Raw genomic sequence first — 23,908 nt, forward strand, 5'->3', positions numbered from 1 at the left:
GAGTCTGCAGCCTGGCACTGTCTGCCTTCCCCGGTTCCCAGCGTGACTTGCAGCTCCTCTTCCCACCACGCTGGCCTGGCACTGGGTCTCCCTCGTGGACCCCACGCACTGGGCCGTCACTGGACTCAGGTTACCCTGGCTGGTCGTGCAGAGCTTGCTGTGCCCAGCCTGGACACCCCCGGAGGAGGTGAGCAGCGGGCATCAGACCTCTCCCGCACCCTTTCGTCTTCCCATGAGTCTGACCGCACAGTGCGGGCTGCCCACTCGTGAGCCCCTGGGGGAAGGGCTAACGTTATCTGCATTTTGCACGTGGGGAGAATGAGGCTGAGAAAGGGGTCAGGAGCTGAGGATGGAAAGAGCTAAGATGGGTCTCCAGGAAAGCAGGTTCCCATGCACCGGTCAGTGCCCCCCTCCTGCTTCCTGCACTATTCATGAGACCCCTCCATAGGGCTGAGGCCCACCCAGCGAGGGAAACGCCGATGATGAGGGAGGGAGGGACCTCTCAGCGCCCAAGAATGCGACCGGCCTCCCAGGGCGGGGTATCTGCATGGGGACAGGCCTGGGGTCCCCTGCAGGCCAGACAGAAAGAGCCACTGAGGGCCCAGCTGGCAGACTGTAGCCTGGGAGGTAGGGGCAGCGGGGCGGCGGGGGCAATGGCTCCGAGGGTGGGCGAGGACCAGGTGCCGCCAAGGAGCGATAATGATGGCTTGAGTCAAAGCCGCCCCACGTCTCGCCCGCGCTGGCATCTCCAGCAGCACCGTGCCAATTAAAGATGAGTTGAGCATATCGTTAGTTTCCAAATCGTCAAGAATCTCATTAGGGGAGTCTTAGATCCACCCGAGCAGCTCTGCCGATTGTCCACACTGGAGCTGCCGAGCTGGGGGCGGGGGGAGTTGCTGCGTGTTAATGAGCTGTAGCGGGGTTTTGCCAGGCAGGGCACTGGATTGAACCGGCCCAGCAGTGCCCAGGGCCTGGGTCTCCTGGCTGACTGGTCAGTGGTCCTCAGCCTGTGTCTCCCTCCTCCAGTGGGGTGATGGGCTAGACTGGTCAGAAATCTACTGGGAGTCAGTTTGAATGCCACACTTCTACCAAACTTGGCAGAGGGGCCATCTCGTCTACCCCATCATTTTATAATGGGAGAAACAGAGGCCCACAGAGGCGGGGGATCCCCTGGGATACACAGGGGCAGGAAGAGACCCCTAGAGGTTGGTCTAATCCAACCCTAAAGCAGATCTGACTCCCATCTCTGTTGTCTCAGCAGAGTGACCATTTGACTTGTGCCTTTTTTTTTTGAGACCGAGTCTTGCTCTGTCGCCGGGCTGGACTGCAGTGGTGTGATCTCGGCTCACTGCAACCTCCGCCTCCCGGGTTCAAGCGATTCTCCTGCCTCAGCCTCCCAAGTATCCCAAGTAGCTGGGATTACTGGCACCTGCCACCATGCACGGCTAATTTTTGTATTTTTTGGTAGAGACGGGGTTTTGCCATGTTGGCCAGGCTAGTCTCGAACTCCTGACCTCAAGTGATCCGCCCACCTTGGCCTCCCAAAGTGCTGGGATTACAGGCGTGAGCCACAACGCCCAGCTGCACCTCGTTTATAACAAAGAGGCCCCACCCTTCCCGTGGCCTCTTGTTCCATCTGTGCCCATCAGGGTCCTTTACTAATGAGTCTCAGAGACCTGGCTCAAATTTGCTGAGGCAAGAAAGGAATTTCCTGGAAGTCAGGACTCTGTGGTTTTGCAACAGAAGGAAGGCTCAGAGATCCCAGGACGTCTCTAGCCTCATCCCTGCTGCTCTCAGCACATCTACCTCCGGCCGGGCAGCCTCTTCCTCTTGGGGGATGGGGATGGGGTTACTGGGGGACAGAGAGCTCCAGAGCCACATGCCATGCCATCTGCCACCGGGAGGGATCTGCACATCTTTCTTTAGCCTCAGCTGGGAAAACCCCATGGAAGGACTGTGCATGGCCTGGCTTGGTCAGGTGCTCACCCTGAGTCCACACGGCAGCTTCCATTAGAACTGCGTGGCTGGGGTTTATTCATTCATCTCATGTTCACTGACACTGGGCTGTGTGTCAGACATTGTTCCGTATCTAGCTGGGAGAGGCAGACCATAAACAAGGGAACCAGTAATAAAGATAATTCAGATAGTGATAGGTGCTCTAAAGATGACGAGCAGGCATGCCTGTAATCCCAGCGCTTTGGGAGGCTGAGGCGGGTGGATCACGAGGTCAAGGGTTCACGACCAGTCTGGCCAACATGGTGAAACCCCATCTCTACTAAGAATATAAAAGTTAGCTGGGCATGGTGGCATATGCCTGTAATCCCAGCTACTCAGGAGGATGAGGCAGGAGAATCTCTTGAATCCGGGAGGCGGAGGTTGCAGTGAGCCGAGATGGCGCACCTGCACTCCAGCCTGAGTGACAGAGCAAGACTCCATCTCGAAAAAAAAAAAAAAAAAAAGAAAAGATGACAAGCAGGGTGCTGTGAGGGGTGATGTTAGCTAGGACGGTCAGTGAGGCCACAGGCGGTTGTGGAGGAAGAGCGCTCCGGGCAGAGGGAACAGAGAGTGCAAAGGCCCTGGAGCAGGAACAGGTTTAGTGTGGATCAGAAAGGTGGCCCGTGTGGGCCGGGCGTGGCGGCTCACACCTGTAATCCCAGAACTTTGGGAGGCCAAGGCGGTGGATTGCCTGAGCTCAGGAGTTCAACACCAGCCTGGGCTACATGGTGAAACCCTATCTCTACTAAAATACAAAACATTAGCCGGGCTTGGTGACACATGCCTGTAGCCCCAGCTACTCGGGAGGCTGAGGCATGAGAATTGCTTGAATTTGGGAGGCGGATGTTGCAGTGAGCTGAGGTCGGGCCACTGCACTCCAGCCTGGGCCACAGAGCAGCAAAACTCTGTCTCAAAAAAAAAAAAAGAAAAAAGAAAGAAAGGTGGCCATGTGGCTATTGGTGCATGATACATTTGAAGCCATCCCTATAAACTTTGTGTGTGTGTGTGACAGGGTCTTGCTTGTCACACACACACTCCAATGTGGAGTGCAGTGGCATGCTTGTAGATCACTGCAGCCTAAACCTCCTGGGCTGAAGTGATCCTCCTGCCTCAGCCTCCTGAGTAGCTGGGACCACAGGTGCATACCACTACACCCTGCTATTTTTTTTTTTTTTTTTTTTTGTAGAAATGGGATCTCACAGTTGCCCGGGCTGGTCTTGAACTCCTGGGCTTAAGTGATCCTCCTTCCTTGGCCTTCCAAAGTGCTGGGATTACAGGTGTGAGCCACTGTGCTTGGCCGTCCCTATAAACTTTATACAATTAATCAGAGGCTGGGCACGGTGGCTCACGCCTGTAATCCCAGCACTTAGGGAGGCCGAGGCAGATGGATCACTTGAGGCCAGGAGTCCAAGACCACCCTGTCCAACATGGTGAAACCCCATCTCTACTAAAAATACAAAATTAGCTGGCATGGTGGTGGGTGCCTGTAATCCCAGCTACTAGGGAGGCCCAGGCAGGAGAATTGCTTGAACCTGGGAGGTGGAGGTTGTAGTGAGCTGAGATAGCGCCATTGCACTCCAGCCTGGGCAACAAGAGTGAAACTCTGTCTCAAAATAATAATAATAATAATAATAATAAAATAAGTCAGGGAAGAAGAGGGGGAGAAATGAAAATACACCACGGTTGTGGTAAATTCAGCGTCCATCACTGGGTCCGTTTGCTCTCGGATCCACTTCCTCATAGCTGTTGGGTGCCTATTGTCCTAGATTCATGTAGAATCTAGATTATAGCTCCCTTTAACTACTCTACAGATAACAACTTGAACATCACCAAATGTTTTCGCTTTGAGATATCCCTTCAGGGTCTGGCCACCAATGAAACAACTGATGCCAGCTGACCTGAAGGACCCAACGAGGAACTGACTCATGAAAGAATGCCATTTCTACACTCCTGTCACCCCAACCCATCAATGACCCCAGTTACCCAGCCCCTCACCCTCCATGAGCCCCTTAAAAACCCCAGTCCAGGGCCAGGCGCCATGGCTCACGCCTGTAATCCCAGCACTTTGGGAGGTCGAGGTGGGTGGATCACCTGAGGTCAGGAGTTCAAGACCAGCCTGGCCAACATGGTGAAACCCCGTCTCTACTAAAAATACAAAAATTAGCCGGGCATGGTGGCACGCGCCTGAAATCCCATAGCCGGGCATAGTGGCACGTGCCTGAAATCCCAGCTACTCGGGAGGCTGAGACAGGAGAATCCCTTGAGTCTGGGAGGCAGAGGTTGCAGTGAGCCGAGATCGCGCCACTGCACTGCAGCCTGGGCGACACAGTGCCTCGCGCACTCCAGCCTGGGGGACACAGTGCCTCGCGCACTCCAGCCTGGGGGACACAGTGCCTCGCGCACTCCAGCCTGGGGGACACAGTGCCTCGCGAGTGGCCGGCATGATAACAAACTCCGGAGGGTCGCAGGCAGGTTCGAGTTGCCATTGCTGGGGTGGTTCTGTCGTGCCAGGAGGCTCTCTGAGACTGGGGCCTGGTCACTGCCTGGTCCGCTGGTGCGATGGCATTTCTCCGAAGCACGTGGGGCGTGCTGAGCACCCTGGGAAGGTCCTGGCGGAGCTGTGTACCAGCTGCGGAAATCGACCGTGCTTCCCCTTCAGTTTTGTGTATTTATGGAAATGGTTTTCGCCTGCCTTGGCAAGTTATCCAAAGAAACCTGTAACTTCTTACCTTCGATTTTCTAAAGACAACTACCCATATTTAAAGCTCAGAACTCAGACGCAAAAAATACAGAACTAATTAGAAGAATACGCTGTGTGTTGGACGGAACTTCCCAATTCAGAGGAAAACAATATATGAAGATGCTTATAGGGTGGACTGGCAGGCATACAAAGAAGAGATAAGCAGAATTCAAGAACAGCTAACTCCAAGTCAGATTATGTCTTTGGAAAAAGAAATCATACAGGAATATTTAAAAAGGAAAGCTTTAATAAAAAAGAGAGTTAACACTGCTTGGAAAACCAAAACGATCTCGTTCAGCTTATAACATTTATGTAGCTGAAAGCTTCCAAGAAGCTAAGGATGGTTCACCGCAGGCAAAGCTGAAGACTGTAAATGAAAACTGGAAAAATCTGTCTGGTTCTCAAAAGAAAGTATATATTCAACTTGCTAAAGATGATAAAATTCATTATTATAATGAAATGAAGTCTTGGGAAGAACAAATGATTGAAGTTGGACCAAAGTATCTTCTACGTTGCAAAATAAAGCAACCACCAAAAGATGGCACTGGGAAGTGTTAGAAGTTCACAATGGATAGGCACAAGAAACCAGCTGGGTCTCAACGCCTGAAGCTATTGTAAAATTAGAAAGGATAAAGTCGGTAAACCTTTTATATTCAATTTCTTTTTCTTCAGCTTATGGACTTCTGCCAGTGTAATACTTGCTTTGGAAAACCCAGAAAAAGGTTTACGCAAAATGTATTTTGTGTTTAGGAACTACTGAGGATCAGAGTAATCCATGCAAATGTGAATCATTTTACCTTTGATAAAGGTAAATCAGACTATGCGGGTTTTTTTTTATACAGGATGATAACTATGGAAAGAGTATTCTTGTTTCCTTATATTATGGAAGCAGGAGTTTCCTTTTCAAAATTGTTACAAATTGTAGAAGCTACAGTGTTCTGTGATATAATTGTGCATTTTTCAAAAAGCAGCCAGAACTCATCTAGGTAAATTCCAGTTCCTAGATATAATTAATATTATATTCAGAGTTGATGGTTATACACGTAAGTGATGGCTGGTTTTAGTTGCAACTTTTTATAAAAGGGACTGAGAAATTTATAAACCTTTTTCTCACTGTCTTTTTTTCTAAAGTAAAAACTAATAAATTATGTACCAGATCTATGCATATTATTTTATGTTGCATAGGATAAAAATTTTAATCTTTAACTTTACATTGCCTAATTTTATATTTTAAGATTAAACATTTGTTTTACAGCTTTCCCCCTACCCTTTTTTTTTTTTTTTTTTTTTTTTTTCTGGAGACAGAGTCTCACCCTGTCGCCCAGGCTGGAGTGCAGTGGTGTGATCTGGGCTCACTGCAACCTCCGCCTCCCAGGTTGCGGCCATTCTCCTGCCTCAGCCTCCCGGGTAGCTGGGACTAAGGCATGCACCACCACACCTGGCTAATTTTTGTATTTTTTAGTAGAGACGGGGTTTCACCATTTTGGCCAGGGTGGTCTCAAACTCCTGACCTTGTGATCCTCCTGCCTCGGCCTCCCAAAGTGCTGGGATTACAGGTGTGAGCCACCATGCCTGGCGCTTTTCCCTTTTTTTAAGTAAGGAAATATATTTTTTCTGAATTATTTTCTCTCGTGAGTATATTGATCCAGAAAGAAAACTTGCATTGTATATATTTTAAAATGAGAAATCTAAAGAAAGAAAAGTATCCAAAGTCTCTGGAATTTGAAACACTTTGCATAACGTATTAAAGCCTGTATAAGAGACAGCCAACTATGGCCTGTGGACGAAATCCAGACTGCTGCCTGCTTTCTGTGTCCTGTGAGCTAGGAATTGTGTTTATAATTTTAAATGCTTTGTTTTTAAAGACTTTTATGACACATGAAAATTAACATGAATATTTAGTGTTCATAAATAAAGTTTATTGGAACACAACCAAAAAAAAAAAAAAAACCCAAAACACCCCAGTTCAGAACTCCTTGGGGAGATGGATTTGAGGGTCTCCTCCCATCTCCCTGCTTGGCTCCGAGCGATCCTGAAACTCTTTCTCTGCTGCAAACCCTGCTGCCTCCGCGCATTGGTCTGTGACTGCGTAACAGGCACGTGAACCTGCGGGCCCACATGCAGCTCCTCCCTCCTGAGTGTGACATCGGGTGAGCCCTGCGTCCTTGAGGAGCCTCTATTTCGTCATCTGTGAAATGGGTTCACACCTCCTGCCCTGCGGAGTTGCTGTGACAATGATGATGTGTGGAGCACCAGCATGGTCTGCCAGTGTGTGGGGCCAGGACGGAACTCTTCCCCATTGCCGCTCCCTTGGTGTTTGGGTTCCTGGTCCAGGGCACCTTTCTCCTCCCCCAGCCTGGATCAAGCCCACTCCTAAGTGTGTGCTTTCAAGTGGACAGGAGGCTCAGATCAGGGAGGGCAGCCCACGCTTACTTTAAGAATTTCTGACCTCCAGAGACAAGGATGCCAGGACCTCCACTGGGGGCCACCCAGTGGAGTCCCGCTGTCAGGACACCCCTCATGGCCCCCGGGATCTCGCTTTGGGAAGGAAGATGGTGCCCGGATTGTGAACGTCTTTGACTCTCATGCCCAGCGTCATGGGGTAAATTGTCTCCCCCAAATTCATATGCCAAAGTTCTCACCCCCAGGACCTCAGAATATGGCTGTATTTGGAGACAGAATCTTTTTATATTTTTATTTTATTTTATTTTTTGGAGACAGGGTCTCACCCTGTCACCCAGGCTGGAGTGCACTGGCCCCATCAGGACTCACTGCAGCCTCCATCTCCTGGGCTCAAGCAATGCTCCTGCCTCAGCCTCCTAAGTAGCTGGGACCACAGGCATGCACCACCATGCCTGGCTAATTTTTAAAAATTCTTTTGTAGAGATGGAGTCTTACTATGTTGCCCAGGCTGGTCTTGAACTCCTGGCCTCAAGCAATCCTCCTGCCTCAGTCTCCCAAAGTGCTGGGATTACAGGCCCGAGCCACTGTGTCTGGCCAGAGACAGGCTCTTTAAAGAGATAATGGAGGGAAAATGAGGTCACTAGGGTGGGCTCTGATCCAATCTGACTGGAGTCTTTCTAAGAAGAGGAGATTAGGACACAGATGCTCACGGAAGGACAATCACGGGAGGACATGGGGAGAAGACGCTGTCTGGAAGCTGAGGAGGAGGCCTCGGGGGATCCAGCCCCACCCACACCTTGATCTTCCGGATTGTGGGAAATGAACGTCTGTTGTTTCAGCTGCCTGGTCTGTGAGAGTTTGTTATGGTGGCCCAAGCAATCTGACCCACCGAGGAATTTCGCTTTTGATCTTATGGGTGGTGGGGTCAGTGGGGGCTTTGAAGCCTTGGTCCGACACGGGGCTGGGGTCTCCTCAGCTGTAGGGCGGAGGGGGCACTCCACGGGGAGAGGCCCAGGCTGGGAGACCAGTGTGTAGGAGTGTGTCTGTGTAGGGGTGTGTGTGTGTATGTAGGGGGGTGTGTGTGTGCCTGTGTAGATGTGTGTGTGTAGGGGTGTGTGTGTGTCCGTGTAGGTGTGTATGTAGGTGTGTATGTAGGGGTGTGTGTGTCTCTGTAGGTGTGTGTGTGCCTGTGTAGGTGTGTGTATGTAGGGGTGTGCGTGTATGTAGGGGGTGTGTGTGCCTGTGTAGATGTGTGTGTCTGTGTAGGTGTATATAGGTGTGTATATATGTAGGGGTGTGTGTGCCTGTGTGTGTGTGCCTGTGTAGGTGTGTGTGTGTATGTAGGGTATGTGTGTAGGGGTGTGTGTGTAGGTGTGTGTATGTAGGGGGTGTGTGTAGGTGTGTGTGTAGGGGTGTGTGTATATGTAGGGCTGTGTGTAGGTGTGTGTGTAGGTGTGTATGTGTAGGGGTGTGTGTATGTAGGGGTGTGTGTATATGTAGGGCTGTGTGTAGGTGTGTGTGTATGTAGGGGTGTGTGTATGTAGGTGTGTGTGTAGGGGTGTGTGTATATGTAGGGCTGTGTGGTGTGTGTGTAGGTGTATGTAGGTGTGTGTGTAGGTGTGTGTATGTCGGGGTGTGTGTATGTAGGGGTGTGTGTGTATGTAGGGGTGTGTGTAGGTGTGTGTGTTTAGGTGTGTGTATGTAGGTGTGTATGTGTAGGGTTGTGTGTATGTAGGTGTGTGTGTAAGGGTGTGTGTATGTAGGGGTGTGTGTATATGTAGGGCTGTGTGTATGTAGGTGTGTGTGTAGGGGTGTGTGTATGTAGGGGTGTGTGTAGGTGTGTAGGGGGTGTGTGTAGGTGTGTGTGTAGGTGTGTGTGTACATGTAGGTGTGTGTGTGTAGGTGTGTGTGTGGGTGTGTGTATGTACGGGTGTGTGTATGTAGGGGTGTGTGTATATGTAGGGCTGTGTGGTGTGTGTAGGTGTATGTAGGTGTGTGTGTAGGTGTGTGTATGTAGGTGTGTGTACATGTAGGTGTGTACGTGTAGGTGTGTGTGTGTATGTAGGGGTGTGTATATGTAGGGCTGTGTGTAGGGGTGTGTGTATGTAGGGGTGTGTGTATATGTAGGGGGGGTGTGTAGGTGTGTAGGGGGTGTGTGTAGGTGTGTGTGTAGGGGTGTGTGTACATGTAGGTGTGTGTGGGTGTGTGTATGTAGGGGTGTGTGTAGGTGTGTAGGGGTGTGTGTAGGTGTGTAGGGGGTGTGTGTAGGTGTGTGTGTGTAGGGGTGTGTGTACATGTAGGTGTGTGTGGGTGTGTGTATGTAGGTGTGTATGTAGGGGTGTGTGTATATGAAGGGGTGTGTGTAGGTGTGTAGGGGGTGTGTGTAGGTGTGTGTACATGTAGGTGTGTGTGTAGGTGTGTGTGTGGGTGTGTGTATGTAGGGGTGTGTGTAGGGGTGTGTGTACATGTAGGTGTGTGTGTAGGTGTGTGTGTGGGTGTGTGTATGTAGGGGTGTGTGTAGGTGTGTAGGGGGTGTGTGTGTAGGGGTGTGTGTACATGTAGGTGTGTGTGTAGGTGTGTGTGTGGGTGTGTGTATGTAGGGGTGTGTGTAGGTGTGTAGGGGGTGTGTGTAGGTGTGTGTGTGTAGGGGTGTGTGTACATGTAGGTGTGTGTGTGCGTGTGGGTGGCGGGAGGGTGCTCCAGCCCTGAGTGCGATGATAAGAACGTGAGGAGGGGAGGGGGACAGCTGGAACCGTCTGAGCGGCGGGGGAGCCCGTGTGTGAAGCCGGCACCACGTTAGCGGAACCAGCTTCCGGAAGGGCCCTCCTGGGTGGAGCGTGAGTGTGAACGGTTTCCGCTTCCCCCGGAAGCTGGCGTCGTGCGGAAACTCTCCCGCCCGAGCGGAGCCCTGGGCCTCCGGGTGACTCTGGCTCGGTGTCAGGCGTCCTCATCCAATGCCTGCAGTTGCTCTTGCCCCCAGGTCTGGACCCGGGAGTGAGGGGTGGGCCTGGACGGCCCCTCTGCTCCCGTCAGCCCCCCACGCGAGCCCCTCCTGTGCCGGGGGCAGGGAGATGGGCCGGTGAGAGAGGTGACCGCATCCAGCCCTCCTTGGCCACCTGCACGGTCCCCACCGTGGCGGCTGCTTTGCTGCTGACTCCTCCCAGGGACCCCAAGTCCCCGTCGCTCTCGGGGGGCCCCCCTCTCATCTGAACTGCCTCGGAGGAGGGACGCATCCCACGCGGAGCACCCCTGCAGGCCTGTGACCCTAGACTTGCTCTCCCGCCCCCGCCCGGGCCTCAGGGCTCAGGAGGCCGTGATGAAGCAAGCAGGTGAACTGCACCCTGGAGCCTCCGACGGGGCGGCCACAGGCAGCGAAGAGCCCAGAAAAACAGGTCCCAGGCAGGCTCCGTGTCTACCGAAGGCTTCCTGGGTCATAGACGGCACCTTCCCGCCGTGCCCTCTTGTGGGAAAGGGGTGAGGGAGCCCTCTGGGGCTCCTTTTATTTATTTTTAATTTTTTTATTTTTTGAAATGGAGTTTTGCTTTTGTTGCCCAGGCTGGAGTGCAGTGGCGCAACCTGGGCTCACCGCAACCTCCGCCTCCCGGGTTCGAGGGATTCTCCTGCCTCAGCCTCCCGGTAGCTGGGATTACAGGTGCCTGCAACCACGCCCAGCTGATTTTTTGTATTTTTAGTAGAGACGGGGTTTCATCATGTTGGCCAGGCTGGTCTCAAACTCCTGACCTCAGGTGATCCACTCGCCTTGGCCTCCCAAAATGCTGGGGGTCACAGGCGTGAGCCACCGCACCCGGCCGTGAAATTCGTATTTTTAAACTTTGTATAAATGGTATTTTGCTGTCCGTGATATTCAGCAACCTGCTCTTCTCACCCCACAGTACCCTTCTGAGGTTAATCTGCATTGATAGACGCAGGTGTGGTTCATCAGGAATCTGTTGGCGTGAACTACGCGGTGGCGTCCCCCACCAGGCACCACAGGTGATTCATTCGTTTCCCTGAAAAGGCGCGTGGATGCTGTTTCTAGCTTCCGGTTATCCCCAGCGATGCTGCACCTGCGCCAGGACACACCCTAGGGTGGAGCCGCCGGGCATGGAGAAGGTGTGGTCTCAACCGCAGGAGGAACAGCCGGACAGCCTCCGAAGGGACGTGCCACTCGGCGCTCCTGCCGGGGGGAGAGGCACTGAGGCTCTCGGTCCTCACCAACACCCCCTTGTGCCACACTCAGGCCCGGCGGGTGGTGTGGTGGCCGCATCTCACGGAGGTCTCTGTCCACGTTGCCCCCATTGTGACCACAGCGGGTGCCTCTTCGTAGCGGCCACCGGCCGCCTCTTCTAGGACTCGCCGAAGGGTTTTCACGTCGCCGCTCCAACGGGGCTGTTCATCTCCCCTTGATCTGTGGGACTCCCCGTCCGTCTCGGGTATGAACCCTTTGTTGGTGATAGGGGTTGCAGATATTCCCTCTGTATCAGTGGCTTGCCTTGCGTTGTTTATGGTGTGCTTTTGTCATGCAGACATTTCTAATTTTGCTCTGTCTGGACTTGGCAATCTTTCTGTTCGTGATTTGTGCTTTTGGTGTTTATGTACAAATTATTTCCCGGTCCAGAGAGCATAAAAAACTTTGCTTTGTGCGCTGAGGTCTCTAGTCCATCTCACAGGAATTTGTGGCGGGTTGGGGCAGAGGCTTCGCTTAGCGTTTTCCATCAGGTGAGCCCATTTCCCCAGATTGACTGCACAGCCCGTGCTCCGCGGGGTCCCACGCTGGCCTCTCTGAGAGGCTGTGTTGCTAGACCTCCGTCTACTCAAAGCTTCCGGGTGATGAATGGGGCGATTTGAGTTTCTGGAAGCCAAGGGGAGGGGCCCAGGATTGCAGGACCAGAGAGAGGTGAGGAGGGCCTGGGGTGACAGGTGGCTGCCCCATGCATAGGTGGCCAGATCCCGGGGAAGGGGTGGCAGGTGGGGAACTCCTGGGGGGTGCAGTGGGAATAATACAACAAACCAAGACTCGAGACCAGCCTGGGCAGCACGGCGAGGCCTGTCTCTACTAAAAATACAAGCATTAGCCTGGTGTGGTGATGCAAGCCTGTCATCCCAGCGCTTTGGGAGGCCAAGGTGGGGGAGGGGGGTCACCTGAGGTCAGCCTGGGCAACAGGGTGGAACTCTGTCTTTACTAAAAATTCAAAAATTAACTGGGCATGGTGGCGGGTGCCTGTAATCCCAGCACTTGGGGAGGCTGAAGTGGGAGGATCACTTAAGGTCAGGAATTCGAGACCAGCCTGGCCAACACGGTAGAACCCTGTCTCTACTAAAAATACAAGAATTAGCAGGGTGCAGTGGCTGATGCCTGTAATCCCAGCACCTTGGGAGGCCGAGGCGGGCTGATCACCTGAGCTCAGGAGTTCAAGACCAGCCTGGCCAACATGGTGAGACCCCGTCTCTACTGAAAATATAAAATTAGCTGGGCGTGGTAGCAGGCACCTGTAGTCTCAGCTACTCAGGAGGCCGAGGCATGAGAATCATTTGAACCCAGGAGGCGGAGGTTACAGTGAGCCAAGATCACACCGCTGCACTCTAGCTGGGGTGACAGAGCAAGATTCTGTATCAAAACAAAAACAAATGAAGAAAGGAGACATTCCAAAGGGAAGGACAGCATTCAGGTTCTGTTTTTGGGGTTCTGTGATGATATAAACATCCTTCATTCCCTCAAAAGCTTCCTGTAAGTCTACTGCGTACACAAAGGCCTTGTTTGAGGGTGGGTCTTCAAGGCGGGCAAGCACAGGGCCTCACGTTGGGGCGCCCAGCTCCCTGCCAGCCCAGCCTATCTGATCCCTGAGACCTCTCTGCCCTCAGGTTCCCCCCACCCCACCCAGGACATGAGATGTGTGAAGTAAGGTAGGGGAGGTGGGGGAGTGGGGTGGAGGCAGTGGGCTTGTGTCATCAAAGTCAGCCCAGGTTCACCATCTACCTGCTATGCCAGCCAGGGTCACAGAGGGGCTCAGGCTTGCTCAAGGCCACGTGGCAAGTTAGAAGAGTGAGAAGCAGTCCTGGCGAGGCGACTCACACCTATAATCTCACTGCTTTGGGGGCCCAAGGCAAGAGGATCCCATGATCCCAGGAGGTTGAGACCAGCCTGGGCAACATAGCAAGACTCTATCTCTGTAAAATTTGTTTAAAAAATTAGCCGGGGGGGCTGGGCGCGGTGGCTCACACCTGTAATCCCAGCACTCTGGGAGGCTGAGGTGGGCGGATCACAAGGTCAGGAGATCGAGACCATCCTGGCTAACACGGTGAAACCACATCTCTACTAAAAAAAAAATACAAAAAAATTAGCTGGGCATGGTGGCAGGCACCTGTAGTCCCAGCTACTCGGGAGGCTGAGGCAGGAAAATGGCATGAACCTGGGAGGCGGAGCTTGCAGTGAGCCGAGGTCACGCCACTGCACTCCAGCCTGGGTGACAGAGCGAAACTCCGTCTCAAAAAAAAAAAAAAAAAAAAAATTATCTGGGGGTCGGCAGCCCCAGCACTCTGGGAGGCCGAAGCAGGAGGATCACTTGTCAGAATTTCGAGACCAGCCTGGCCACGATGGTGAAACCTACGTCTCTACTAAAAATACAAAAATTAGCCAGGCATGCTGGTGTGAGCCTGTAATCCCAGCTACTGGAGGCAGGAGAATCACTTGAACCCGGGAGGCAGATGTTGCAGTGAGCTGAGATCACGCCACTGCACTCCAATCTGGGTGACAAAGCCAGACCCTGTCTAAAAAAAAAAAAAAAAAAAAAAAAAGCTGGGCATGGTGGCGCACACCTGTAATCTCAGTTACTCAGGAGACTGAGGCAGGAGAATTGCTTGAACCTGGGAGGTGGTGGGTGCAGTGAGCCAAGATCACGCCACTGTACTGCAGCCTGGGCGACAGAGCCAGACTCCATCTCAAAAAAAAAAAAAAAAAAAAAATTAGCTGTGTATGGTGGCATGCACCTGTAGTCCCAGCTACTCAGGAGGCTGAGACGGGAGGATCACTTGAGCCCAGGAGGTCGAAGCTGCAGTAAGCTATGATCACACCACTGCACTCCAGCCTGGGTGACAGAGAGAAACACTCAAAAAAGACAAAAGAAGAGCAAGGAGCAGACCCCAGACTCTGTGCTCCCAGAGGCAGCCCTGCCTGTGCAGGACAGCAGCCACGGCTGAGGGCGGGGACACCTGGAGATGCCCAGTGATGCTGCCCCGGCGTCTTCTCTGCCCAGCCCTCCTCACTCAGCCCCCGGGCTCCAGGTCCTCATACCACAGGGACATGGGGTCCAATGCGGATGCTCAGGTAGGAGTTAGAGGTTTGGGTCCCAGGGAAGTGGAAGCACTGGAGCCATCCTCAGGAAAGCAGGGGTAGCTGGGCATCTGGGGGCCTGGGTGGGCTGGGAGGTATATTCGTTTGCGAGCAGGGCTGTAACAGGTGTCACAGAGCAGAGGGTTCAACAACAGGTGATTATTTCTCACCGTGCCGGAGGCTGGAGTCCAAGATGAAGGTGTCCTCAGGGCAGGCTCCTCCTGAGGCCTCGCTCCTGGGCTTGCAGACGCCGTCTCCCCCATGTCCTCATGGGGTCAGCCCTGTGTGTCCTGATCCCCTCTTCTTAGAAGGATACCAGTTGGGATTGGATTAAGGCCCACTCCTGTGACCTCATCTCATCTTAATCACCTCTTTTCATTTGTTTTTTGTTTTTGAGATGGAGTCTCGCTCTGTCGCCCAGGCTGGAGTGCAGTGGCATGATCTCGGCTCACTGCAACCTCTGCCTCCCAGGTTCAAGCGATTCTCTTGCCTCAGCCTCCCTAGTAGCTAGGATTACAGGCATGCACCACCATGGCTGGCTAATGTTTGTATTTTTAGTAGAGATAGGGTTTCATCGAGGCCAGGCTGGTCTCGAACTCCTGACCTCGTGATCTGCCCACCTCAGCCCCCCAAAGTGCTGGGATTATAGGTGTGAGCCACCTCACTTGGCCTTAATCGCCTCTTTAAAGGCTGTGTCTCCAAACAGAGTCTCATTCTGAGGTTCTGGGGTCAAGTCTTCAGGGTATGAAGCTGGGAGAACACAACAGAGCCCCTAAAAGGGGGCAAAGGGAGGGAGGAATGTGAGGGGCAGTGGGACCTGGAGCCAGTGGGCCCAGCCCTTTCCACCTGCAAGGGGCCTGCGGGAGGTCGCACGAATGGGGTTGTGGGTATCACTGAAGACGGGTGTGTGCAGGTGTGACAACATGTGGGATATGGCACTGCCAGGACAGGGACCACACCCTGCCATTGGCAGGAAGCCCCAGGGACAGGTGACATTGAGAACCCACTCGCCTGCCCTCTATACGTCAGGAGCCCAGACCCAGCACTGCAGGGAGAAGGGAGGGAAGCTGAGGTGGACTGAGGCTGTTTCCATTGCCCTGGAGAGGCAGAGGCAGCCCACACCTTGGTTACAGAAATCAGGAGTCGCCCCTTCCCCCGCACCCCTCAGTTTGGGGCCTGAGCTGGCCCTGCAGTGTGCCTGTGTCTTGTTGCTTCTCTTGGGGTCCACACATCCCCCCAGAGTCTGGGGCAAAGTCACCAAGAAAGACCAGTCCCCTCCAAGCCAGAAACAGGAATGCCTGAAGCCACAGTATTTAGAGTTTCCTCGTCCAGGGACACCAACCAGCTCAGAGCTAGGGGCCGCACCTGTAGGAAGAAGAGGGGTCCGGGGAAGAGGAGGGATCCCTGACAGGCCAGCTCCCCGCTGCTCTCTCCCCCATGCCTTATCATTGGATCTGAAGCCTGAAAGCTGTGGTCTGGGAGGTGACATCGGTGGGGTCTTAGGCTTGAAGGCTCAGCTGTGGGTGTGGAGGGGGAAACAGCAGCCCCAGTGTCCAGCCCTTGGGTCCCTTCTCCTCCAGCTCCCTCCGGGAACGGGAGTCCTCCCGAGGCGGGATTAGGTGTGGGAGACGGGACCGGCGGCCCCTCTGAGGCTGGCTGAGCCCCCGGGCATGAGGCATCTGCTTCGGACTGTGAGAGGGTTCCACGCAGGTGTGTGGGGAGGGAGGGGCAGTGGAAAGGAAGGGGCCACTGATCGGGGTGAGCGTGGCGGGGTGCCCACCTTACACCTTCCCCCTCCCTCCATTCGGGACTTCACCTTCTCTGTGTTTTAAATTTGTGTTTATTTTCATTACTTTTAAAAGTAAAAAATAATTTTGTTTTCTGAGACAAGGTCTCTCTCGCTCTGTCACTCAGGCTGGAAGTACAGTGGCACGATCACGGCTCACTGCGGCCTCAACTGCCTGAGCTCACGTGATCCTCCTGCCTCAGCCTTCCAAGTAGCCGAGTAGGTGTGTGGCTAATTTTTAAATCTTTTGTAGAGATGTGGTCTGGCCGGGCCTGGTGGCTCATGCATGTAATCCCAGCACTTTGGGAGGCCGAGGCGGATGGATCACTTGAGGCCAGGAGTTCAAGACCAGCCTGGCCAATATGGTGAAACCCCATCTCTACTAAAAATACAAAGATTAGCTGGGCATGGTGGCAGGTGCCTGTAATCCCAGCTACTAGGGAGGCTGAGGTGGGGAGAATTGCTTGAACCCAGGAGGTGGAGGTTGCAGTGAGCCGAGGTCTCACCATTGTACTCCAGCCTGGGCAAGAGAGCGAGACTCCATCTCAAAACAAACAAACCCAGAGACATGGTCTTAGGCTGGTCTCAAACTGCTGGGCTCAAGCAATCTTTCCACCTTGGCCTCCTAAACTGCTGGGATTAGGAGCAGTTTAGGGAGCAGGAGCACTCAGGCATGAGCCACCAGCACCTGACCCTTTTTTTTTTTTGGTTGTAAAATTCACATAATGTAAAATTTACTGTTTTAGTCACTTCAAACTGACAATACAGTGGAATCAATTTCACTCACAATGTCGCACGACTACCACGCCCAGCTCTCCTTGGTTCCCAGGCATTTTCCCCACTTCGAAAGAAACCCCATTAAACAGTCACTCCTAAGCCCCCGGCCCTCAGGCCCCAGCAACTACCAATCAACTTTTGGTCTCTATGAATTTGCTTCTTCCAGACATGACATATTAGTGGAACCCTGTAATATGTGCTTTCTTTGTGTCTGGCTTATTTCACTTACATCCTAATGTCTTCAGAGTTGATCCATGTTGCAGTGTATATCGATACTTTATTCCTTTTTCATGGCTGTGTAATATTCCACGGCATGGAGAGACCACATTTTGTTTATCCATTCATCCATTAATGGACATTTGGGTTGTTTCCACTTTTTGACAAATGCAAATAATGCTGCTATGCACCTTTGTGTACAAGTTTTTGTGTGACACCTGCTTTCAGTTCTTTTAGGTCTGTACATAAGAGCGGAATTGTTGGGTTGTATTGTAATGTTTTGAGGAACTGCAAAACCGTTTTCCACAGTGGCTGTACCATGTTGCATTGGCACCAGCTTGTGTGAGGATTCCACTTTCTTCACACCCTCACCAACACCTGTTGCTTTCCTTTTTTTTTTTTTTTTTTTTTTTTGAGACGGAGTCTCACTCTTTCGCCCAGGCTGGAGTGCAGTGGCGCTATCTTGGCTCACTGCAAGCTCCGCCTCCTGGGTTCACGCCATTCTCCTGCCTCAGCCTCCCGAGTAGCTGGGACTACAGGCGCCTACCACCGCGCCCGGCTAATTTTTTGTATTTTTAGTAGAGACGGGGTTTCACCATGTTAGCCAGGATGGTCTTGATCTCCTGACCTCGTGATCCGCCTGCCTCGGCCTCTCAAAGTGCTGGGATTACAGGTGTGAGCCACTGTGCCCGGCCTGCTTTCCTTTTTAAAAAAAAAATTATGAGAAACCCGATGAGTGTGGCTTGGTCTCTCCCTGTGGTTTTGATTTGCATTTCCCTAATGATTAGCTATGAGCAGCTTTTCATGGGCTTGTTGGCCGTTTGTATGTGTTCTTTGAGGAAATGTCTTTTGAGATACTTTGCTCTCTCTTTTTTTTTTTTTTTTTTTTTTTTTTGAGACAGAGTCTCCCTCCGTCATCTAGGCTGGAGTGTAGCGGTGTGATCTTGGCTCACTGCAACCTCCACCTCCTGGGTTCAAGAATATTCTCCTGCCTCAGCCTTTTGAGTAGCTGGGACTACAGGCGCTAACCACCATGCCTGGGTAATTTTTGTATTTTTAGTAGAAATGGGGTTTCACCATATTGGCCAGGCTGCTCTCAAACTCCTGACCTTCTGATCTGCCCTCCTCAGCCTCCCAAAGTGTTGGGATTACAGGCCTGAGCCACCGCACTCGGCCTCTGCTCATTTTTAAGTTGAGTGGTTTGTCTTTTTGTTCTTGAGTTATAAGAGTTCTTTATATTATACTATACTATATAGCTCTTTATACAATATTTTGGAGAGTAGACCTCTTATCAGATATATGACCTATATGATTTGCAAATATTTTCTTCTACAAATGTTTGTGTGAGGCAGGGGTCCAGCTTCATTCTTTCAAATGTGGCTATCCAGCTGTCCCGGCATCATTTGTTGAAAAGACAATTCTTTCACCATTGAATGGCCTTGGCATCCTTGTCAAAAACCAGTTGTTCATAGACGTATGAATTTACTTATGGATTCTTACTGATCAATACATCTTCCTTTTTTTTTTTTTTTTTTTTTGAGATGGAGTCTTGCTCTGTTGCCCAGGCTGGAGTGCAGTGGCACAATCTTGGCTCACTGAAATCTCCACCTCCTGGGTTCAAGCGATTCTCCTGCCTCATCCTCCCAAGTAGCAGGGACTATAGGCACCCACCACCACACCCGGCTAATTTTTGTAGTTTTACTTTAATTTTGATTTTTTTTTTTTGAGATAGAGTCTAGATCTGTTGCCCAGGCTGGAGTGCAGTGGCATGATCTTGGCTCACTGCAACCTCTGCCTCCTGGGTTCCAGTGACTCTCCTGCCTCAGCCTCCCAAGTAGCTGGGACTACAGGTATGCGCTACCACGCCTGGCTAATTTTTGTATTTTTAGTAGAGAAGAAAGAAACTTTCAAACTATTTTCCAAAGTGGTTGTACAATTTTGTATTTCCATTAGGAGCGTCTAAGAGTTCCAGTTCCTGCAATCTTTACCAGCACTTAATATGGTCAGTCTTTTTAACTTTAGCCATTGTAATAGGTGTTCAGAGCTATCTTGTGGTTTTAATTTGAATTTTCCTAACGACTAGTGACATGGTATATCTTTTCAGGTGCTTACTTGCCATCTGTGTGTCTTTTTGGTGAAGTATCTGTTCAAATCTTTGGCCCATTTTAAAATTCACTTGTTTGTTTTCAGATCTATGGTTTGCAAATATTTTCTCACAGCCTGTGAGCTGTCCTTTCATTCTCCTTACAGTGAGTTTTAAAGAGCAGAAGGGGCTTGGCGTGGTGGCTCATGCCTGTAATCCCAGCACTTTGGGAGGCTGAGGTGGGCAGATCACTTGAGGTCAGCTTGGCTAACATAGTGAAACCCCATCTCTACAAAAAAAATTAGCTGGGCATGTTGGCAGGCATCTGTAGTCCCAGCTACTTGGGAGGCTAAGGTAGGAGAATCGCTTGAACCCAGGAGGTGGAGGTTGCATTGAGTGGAGATTGTGCCACTGCCCCCAGCCTCAGCAATAGAGCGAGGCTTTGTCTCAAAAAAATAAAATAAAATAGAATAAAGAGCAGAAGGTATTTAATTTTGATGATGTCCAGTTTATTAAGTTTTATTTGGATCACACTTGATGCCATGTCTAAAAAATCTTTACCTGTAAGAAAAGAGCACAAAGATGTTCTCCTATGTTTCCTTATGGAAGTTTTATAATTCTAGGTTTCACATTTAGGTCTGTGATCCATTTTGAGTTTACTTTTGTATGTAGTGTGAACTATGGACCAAAACTCCTTTTTTGCCTGAACAGATATCCAAACGTTCCAACCCATTTGATGAGAAGGCTCTCTTTTCTCCACTAAGTTGCCTTTGCATCTGTGTCAAAATTAGTTGTCCATGTATATGGGCATCTATTTCCAGACTCTTATTCTGTTTTATTGATCTATTTGTCTGTATTTATAGCAATGCCACACTGTTTTGATCACAATAGTTTTGTCATATGTCTTGAAATCAGGGAGTGTCAGTGCTCCAATATTGCTCTTTTCAATGTTGTTTTGGGTCTTATAGGTCCTTTGCATTCCATATGAATTTTACACTTGGCTTGTCAATTTCTGGAAAACAAATAAGAAAAGAAAAACCGACTGGGGATGGTGGCTCATGCCTGTAATCCCAGCACTTTGAGGGGCTAAGGTGGTTGGATCACCTGAGATCAGGAGTTCAAGATCAGCCTGGCCAACATGGTAAAACCCTGTTTCTACTAAAAATACAAAAAAATTCGCTGGGTATGGTGGCATGCACCTGTAATCCCAGTTACTTTGGGAGGCTGAGGCAGGAGAATCGCTTGAACCCAGTAGGTGGAGGTTGCAGTGAGTCAATATCGCGCCACTGCACTCCAGCCTGGGCGACAGAGCAAGACTCCATCTGAAAGGAAAAAAGAAGAGAAAAACCTGTCCCAGGCTTGCCCTCAGCCCCTGACAGCTGGCAGGTGTCATGGTTTATATTATTTTCTCTGCAGGCTAGTCTTCCCAGGAGCTTGCCTGCTTCTCCCTGGCATGGCTTCTCTGCCAGCCTGTCTGTCCACTCCCATCTGTCTGCCTTCACAGAGACACATGGCCTTGCCCATTACTCACAGAGTTTCTTGGGGCTGGAAATCATCACGTTTTTCTCTGCAGTCCACAAAGAGCTCAGCAGTGTTGGGTACATGGAAGGTTTTTCCTAAGGTTTTGATAATATTTCCAGACTAATTCTTTATGTAATGGAATAAAATCAGTATGCTAGTGGGGATGTCTAATGCTGTGAGTTCCCACTCACCCCATCCACCTATCATTCACTCATCCATTCATCTACTTGTCTACCCACCCATCCATCTATCCATCCACCCACCCATCTACTCATCCACACATCTACCCATTCACCCTTCCATCCATCCACCTGTCTATCCATTCATCCATCTATCCATACACTCATCCATCTCTCCATTCATCCACCATCTACCCATCCATCCCTCTACACTCTGTCCATTTAACCATCTACCATCCATCCATTTATCCCATCCACCCACCCATTCATCTATCCATCATCTACCCATTCACCCACCCATTCATCCATCCATCTACCCATCCACTCACCCAGTTCATCCATCCATCATTCACCCATTCATCCACCAATTCATCCATCCATCATCCACCAATCTACCCAACCATTCATCCATCTACCTATCCACCCATTCATTCATCCATCCATCATTCACCTATCCACCCACCCATTCATCCACCCACCTACTCATCCACCCATCCACCCACCCACCCACCCACTCATCCACCCATCCACCCACCCACTCATCCATCCATCATCCACCCATTCACCCGTCTACCCATCTACCCACCCATTCTTCCATCATTTACCCATCCACCGACGCATTCATCCATCCATCATCCACCCACCCATTCATCCATCCATCATCCACCCACCCATTCATGCATCCATCATCCACCCATCTACCCACCCATTCATCCATCCGTCTACCCATTCACCCACCCATTCATCCATCTACCTACTCATCCACTCACCCATTCATCCATCCACCTACTCATCCACTCACCCATTCATCCATCCACCTACTCATCCACCCACCCATTCATCCATTCACCTGCTCATCCACCCATCCATTCATCCATCCATCATTCACCCATACCTCCTTCTATCTTCTTCCACATACTCATCCCAATTTCTGATCAACAACTGTTTTGTACACTGGGCCACAGATGTGCCTTCCAAGACCTAAGTTTCCTTATCTTTAAATGAAAGAGTCGAATGAACCCATTTCCCAGGGCCCTTCACACCCTGGCATTCTTTGACTTCTGTGCAGGCACAACCTTCCGTAAGAAGGGCGAGGAGCTGGGCCATGTGAGAAGGCTTGATGCCCACTGACGTGGGGCACAGACCCAGATTTCACCACTGTTTCCCTTGCCCCTGTTTGAGCCAAGGCCACAGGAACTGAGATCCCATCTTACGGGCAAGCGTAGCAAACATCCCAGAGATGGCCCCTATTGGTTGCAGGTGGCTTAATTGGGCATCCAGAGGGTGTCCCTTATTGTCCCGTTCCAGTGGGAGCCACCTGATGACCTCTGCAGCCACGGAATCCACAGTACGCTGAAGAAGTAGTCATTGGGCACAGAGGGCTGAGAGCCGATCTAAAGGCAGGGCAGGGGCCTCCTCAGGGAAGCCTCAGGCTTGTCTTGCCCCAGGGAAGTGTCCAGGTCCATGATCTTACCACTGAAGCTGCAAGCCACAGATGTGGTCTTTGAGCTGACATCATCATCAGACCTAGGATCCTGCCCATATGTCCCCCACCTGACCTGTGCATACTCTGCCTGCACATTCTTTTTTTTTTTTTTTTTTTTTTTTTGAGACAAAGAGTCTCGCTCTGTCACCCAGGCTGGAGTGTAGTGGCATGATCTTGGCTCACTGCAACCTCTGCCTCCCAGGTTCAAGTGATTCTCGTGCCTCAGCCTCCCAAGTAGCTGGGATCACAGGTGCACGCCACCACGTCTGGCTAACTTTTTTTTTGTATTTTTAGTAGAGACAGGGTTTCACCATCTTGGCCAGGCTGGTCTTGAACTCTTGTCCTCATGATCCACCCACCTCGGCCTCCCAAAGTGCTGGGATTACAGGCGTGAGCCACTGCGCCCGGCCACCTGTGTACATTCTATAGCACCTGTGCACACCCCATCTCACCTGGGCACACTTTACCTCACCTGGGCATTTAGTTCATCCTCACCTGTGCACATCCTACCTTACCTGGGCATCTCACTTGTGGGCAGCTTCACCTGTGCACACCCTCATCTCACCCGGGCACACCCTTGCCTCACACTCTTACCTCACCTGTAAGTACCTCCACCTTACCTGTGCATACCCCTACCTCAGCTGGGCATACCCCACCTACCCTGTGCACACCCTACCTCACCTGTGCACACTCTTACCTCACCTGTAAGCACCCCCACCTCACCTGTACACACCAAGGCTGCTTACAATCCACACCTGTGTCCCCAGCCAGGCCTGAACATCAGTAGGGCTGCCGAGCAGTGAAGCTGACATCCAGGGATGGCCTTCCCAGGGTTGGGAGAGGCAGGACCCTGCAGGGGGGGCGTTGACCCCTTGTCTCTCCTGCCTCCCCCCACCATGGGGACCCTGAGCAGTCCTTGACTCCCTGGCAGTGCAGGGCCAGGTGAGACGGCACTGGCTAGGCCCCGGTGGAGGTTTTCACATCCACACTTCTCTCTGTTCTTCTGCTCTGTGGCTTCTGCCTCGGTGGGGAGGCGGACAGAGCTGAGTACAAAGAAATCAATGGACTTTCAGGATGAATTTTTAAAGACCAGCAGCAGTGGCACTATTCTAAAGCACAGAGGATTTCTTTTGCAAGGGCAGGGCTTTTTGAGAAAGGAAAAGGTTTTAAGTGAGAGCATGGACTTTACTGGCTTAAGTTGTAGAGTGGGGGAGGCTGCGGGGAGCCTCTTTCCTGTCTGAGAGAAGGCAAGTGTTGGCCCATTGAGGGGCAGGGAAGGGGCGCCCCAGTCCCTCACATAGCCACTGTCTGGGTGAAGCCACATGGGGGTGGCTGCTGGGAGACCCAGGGGAGCGGGGGGGACGTCAGTGTAGACCCGTGCTTGATACACTC

The 23,908-nt window shown here is 51.4% G+C and overlaps 1 pseudogene; it reads left to right on the forward strand.

The window, feature by feature from the left end:
* Window positions 1-4,554: 4,554 nt before the first annotated feature.
* Window positions 4,555-23,908, forward strand: part of LOC100936918 (transcription factor A, mitochondrial-like) — a 28,524-nt pseudogene continuing 9,170 nt past the window's right edge.

This window comes from Pongo abelii, chromosome 6, assembly GCF_028885655.2.
Source record: "Pongo abelii isolate AG06213 chromosome 6, NHGRI_mPonAbe1-v2.0_pri, whole genome shotgun sequence".
Taxonomy (NCBI): domain Eukaryota; kingdom Metazoa; phylum Chordata; class Mammalia; order Primates; family Hominidae; genus Pongo; species Pongo abelii.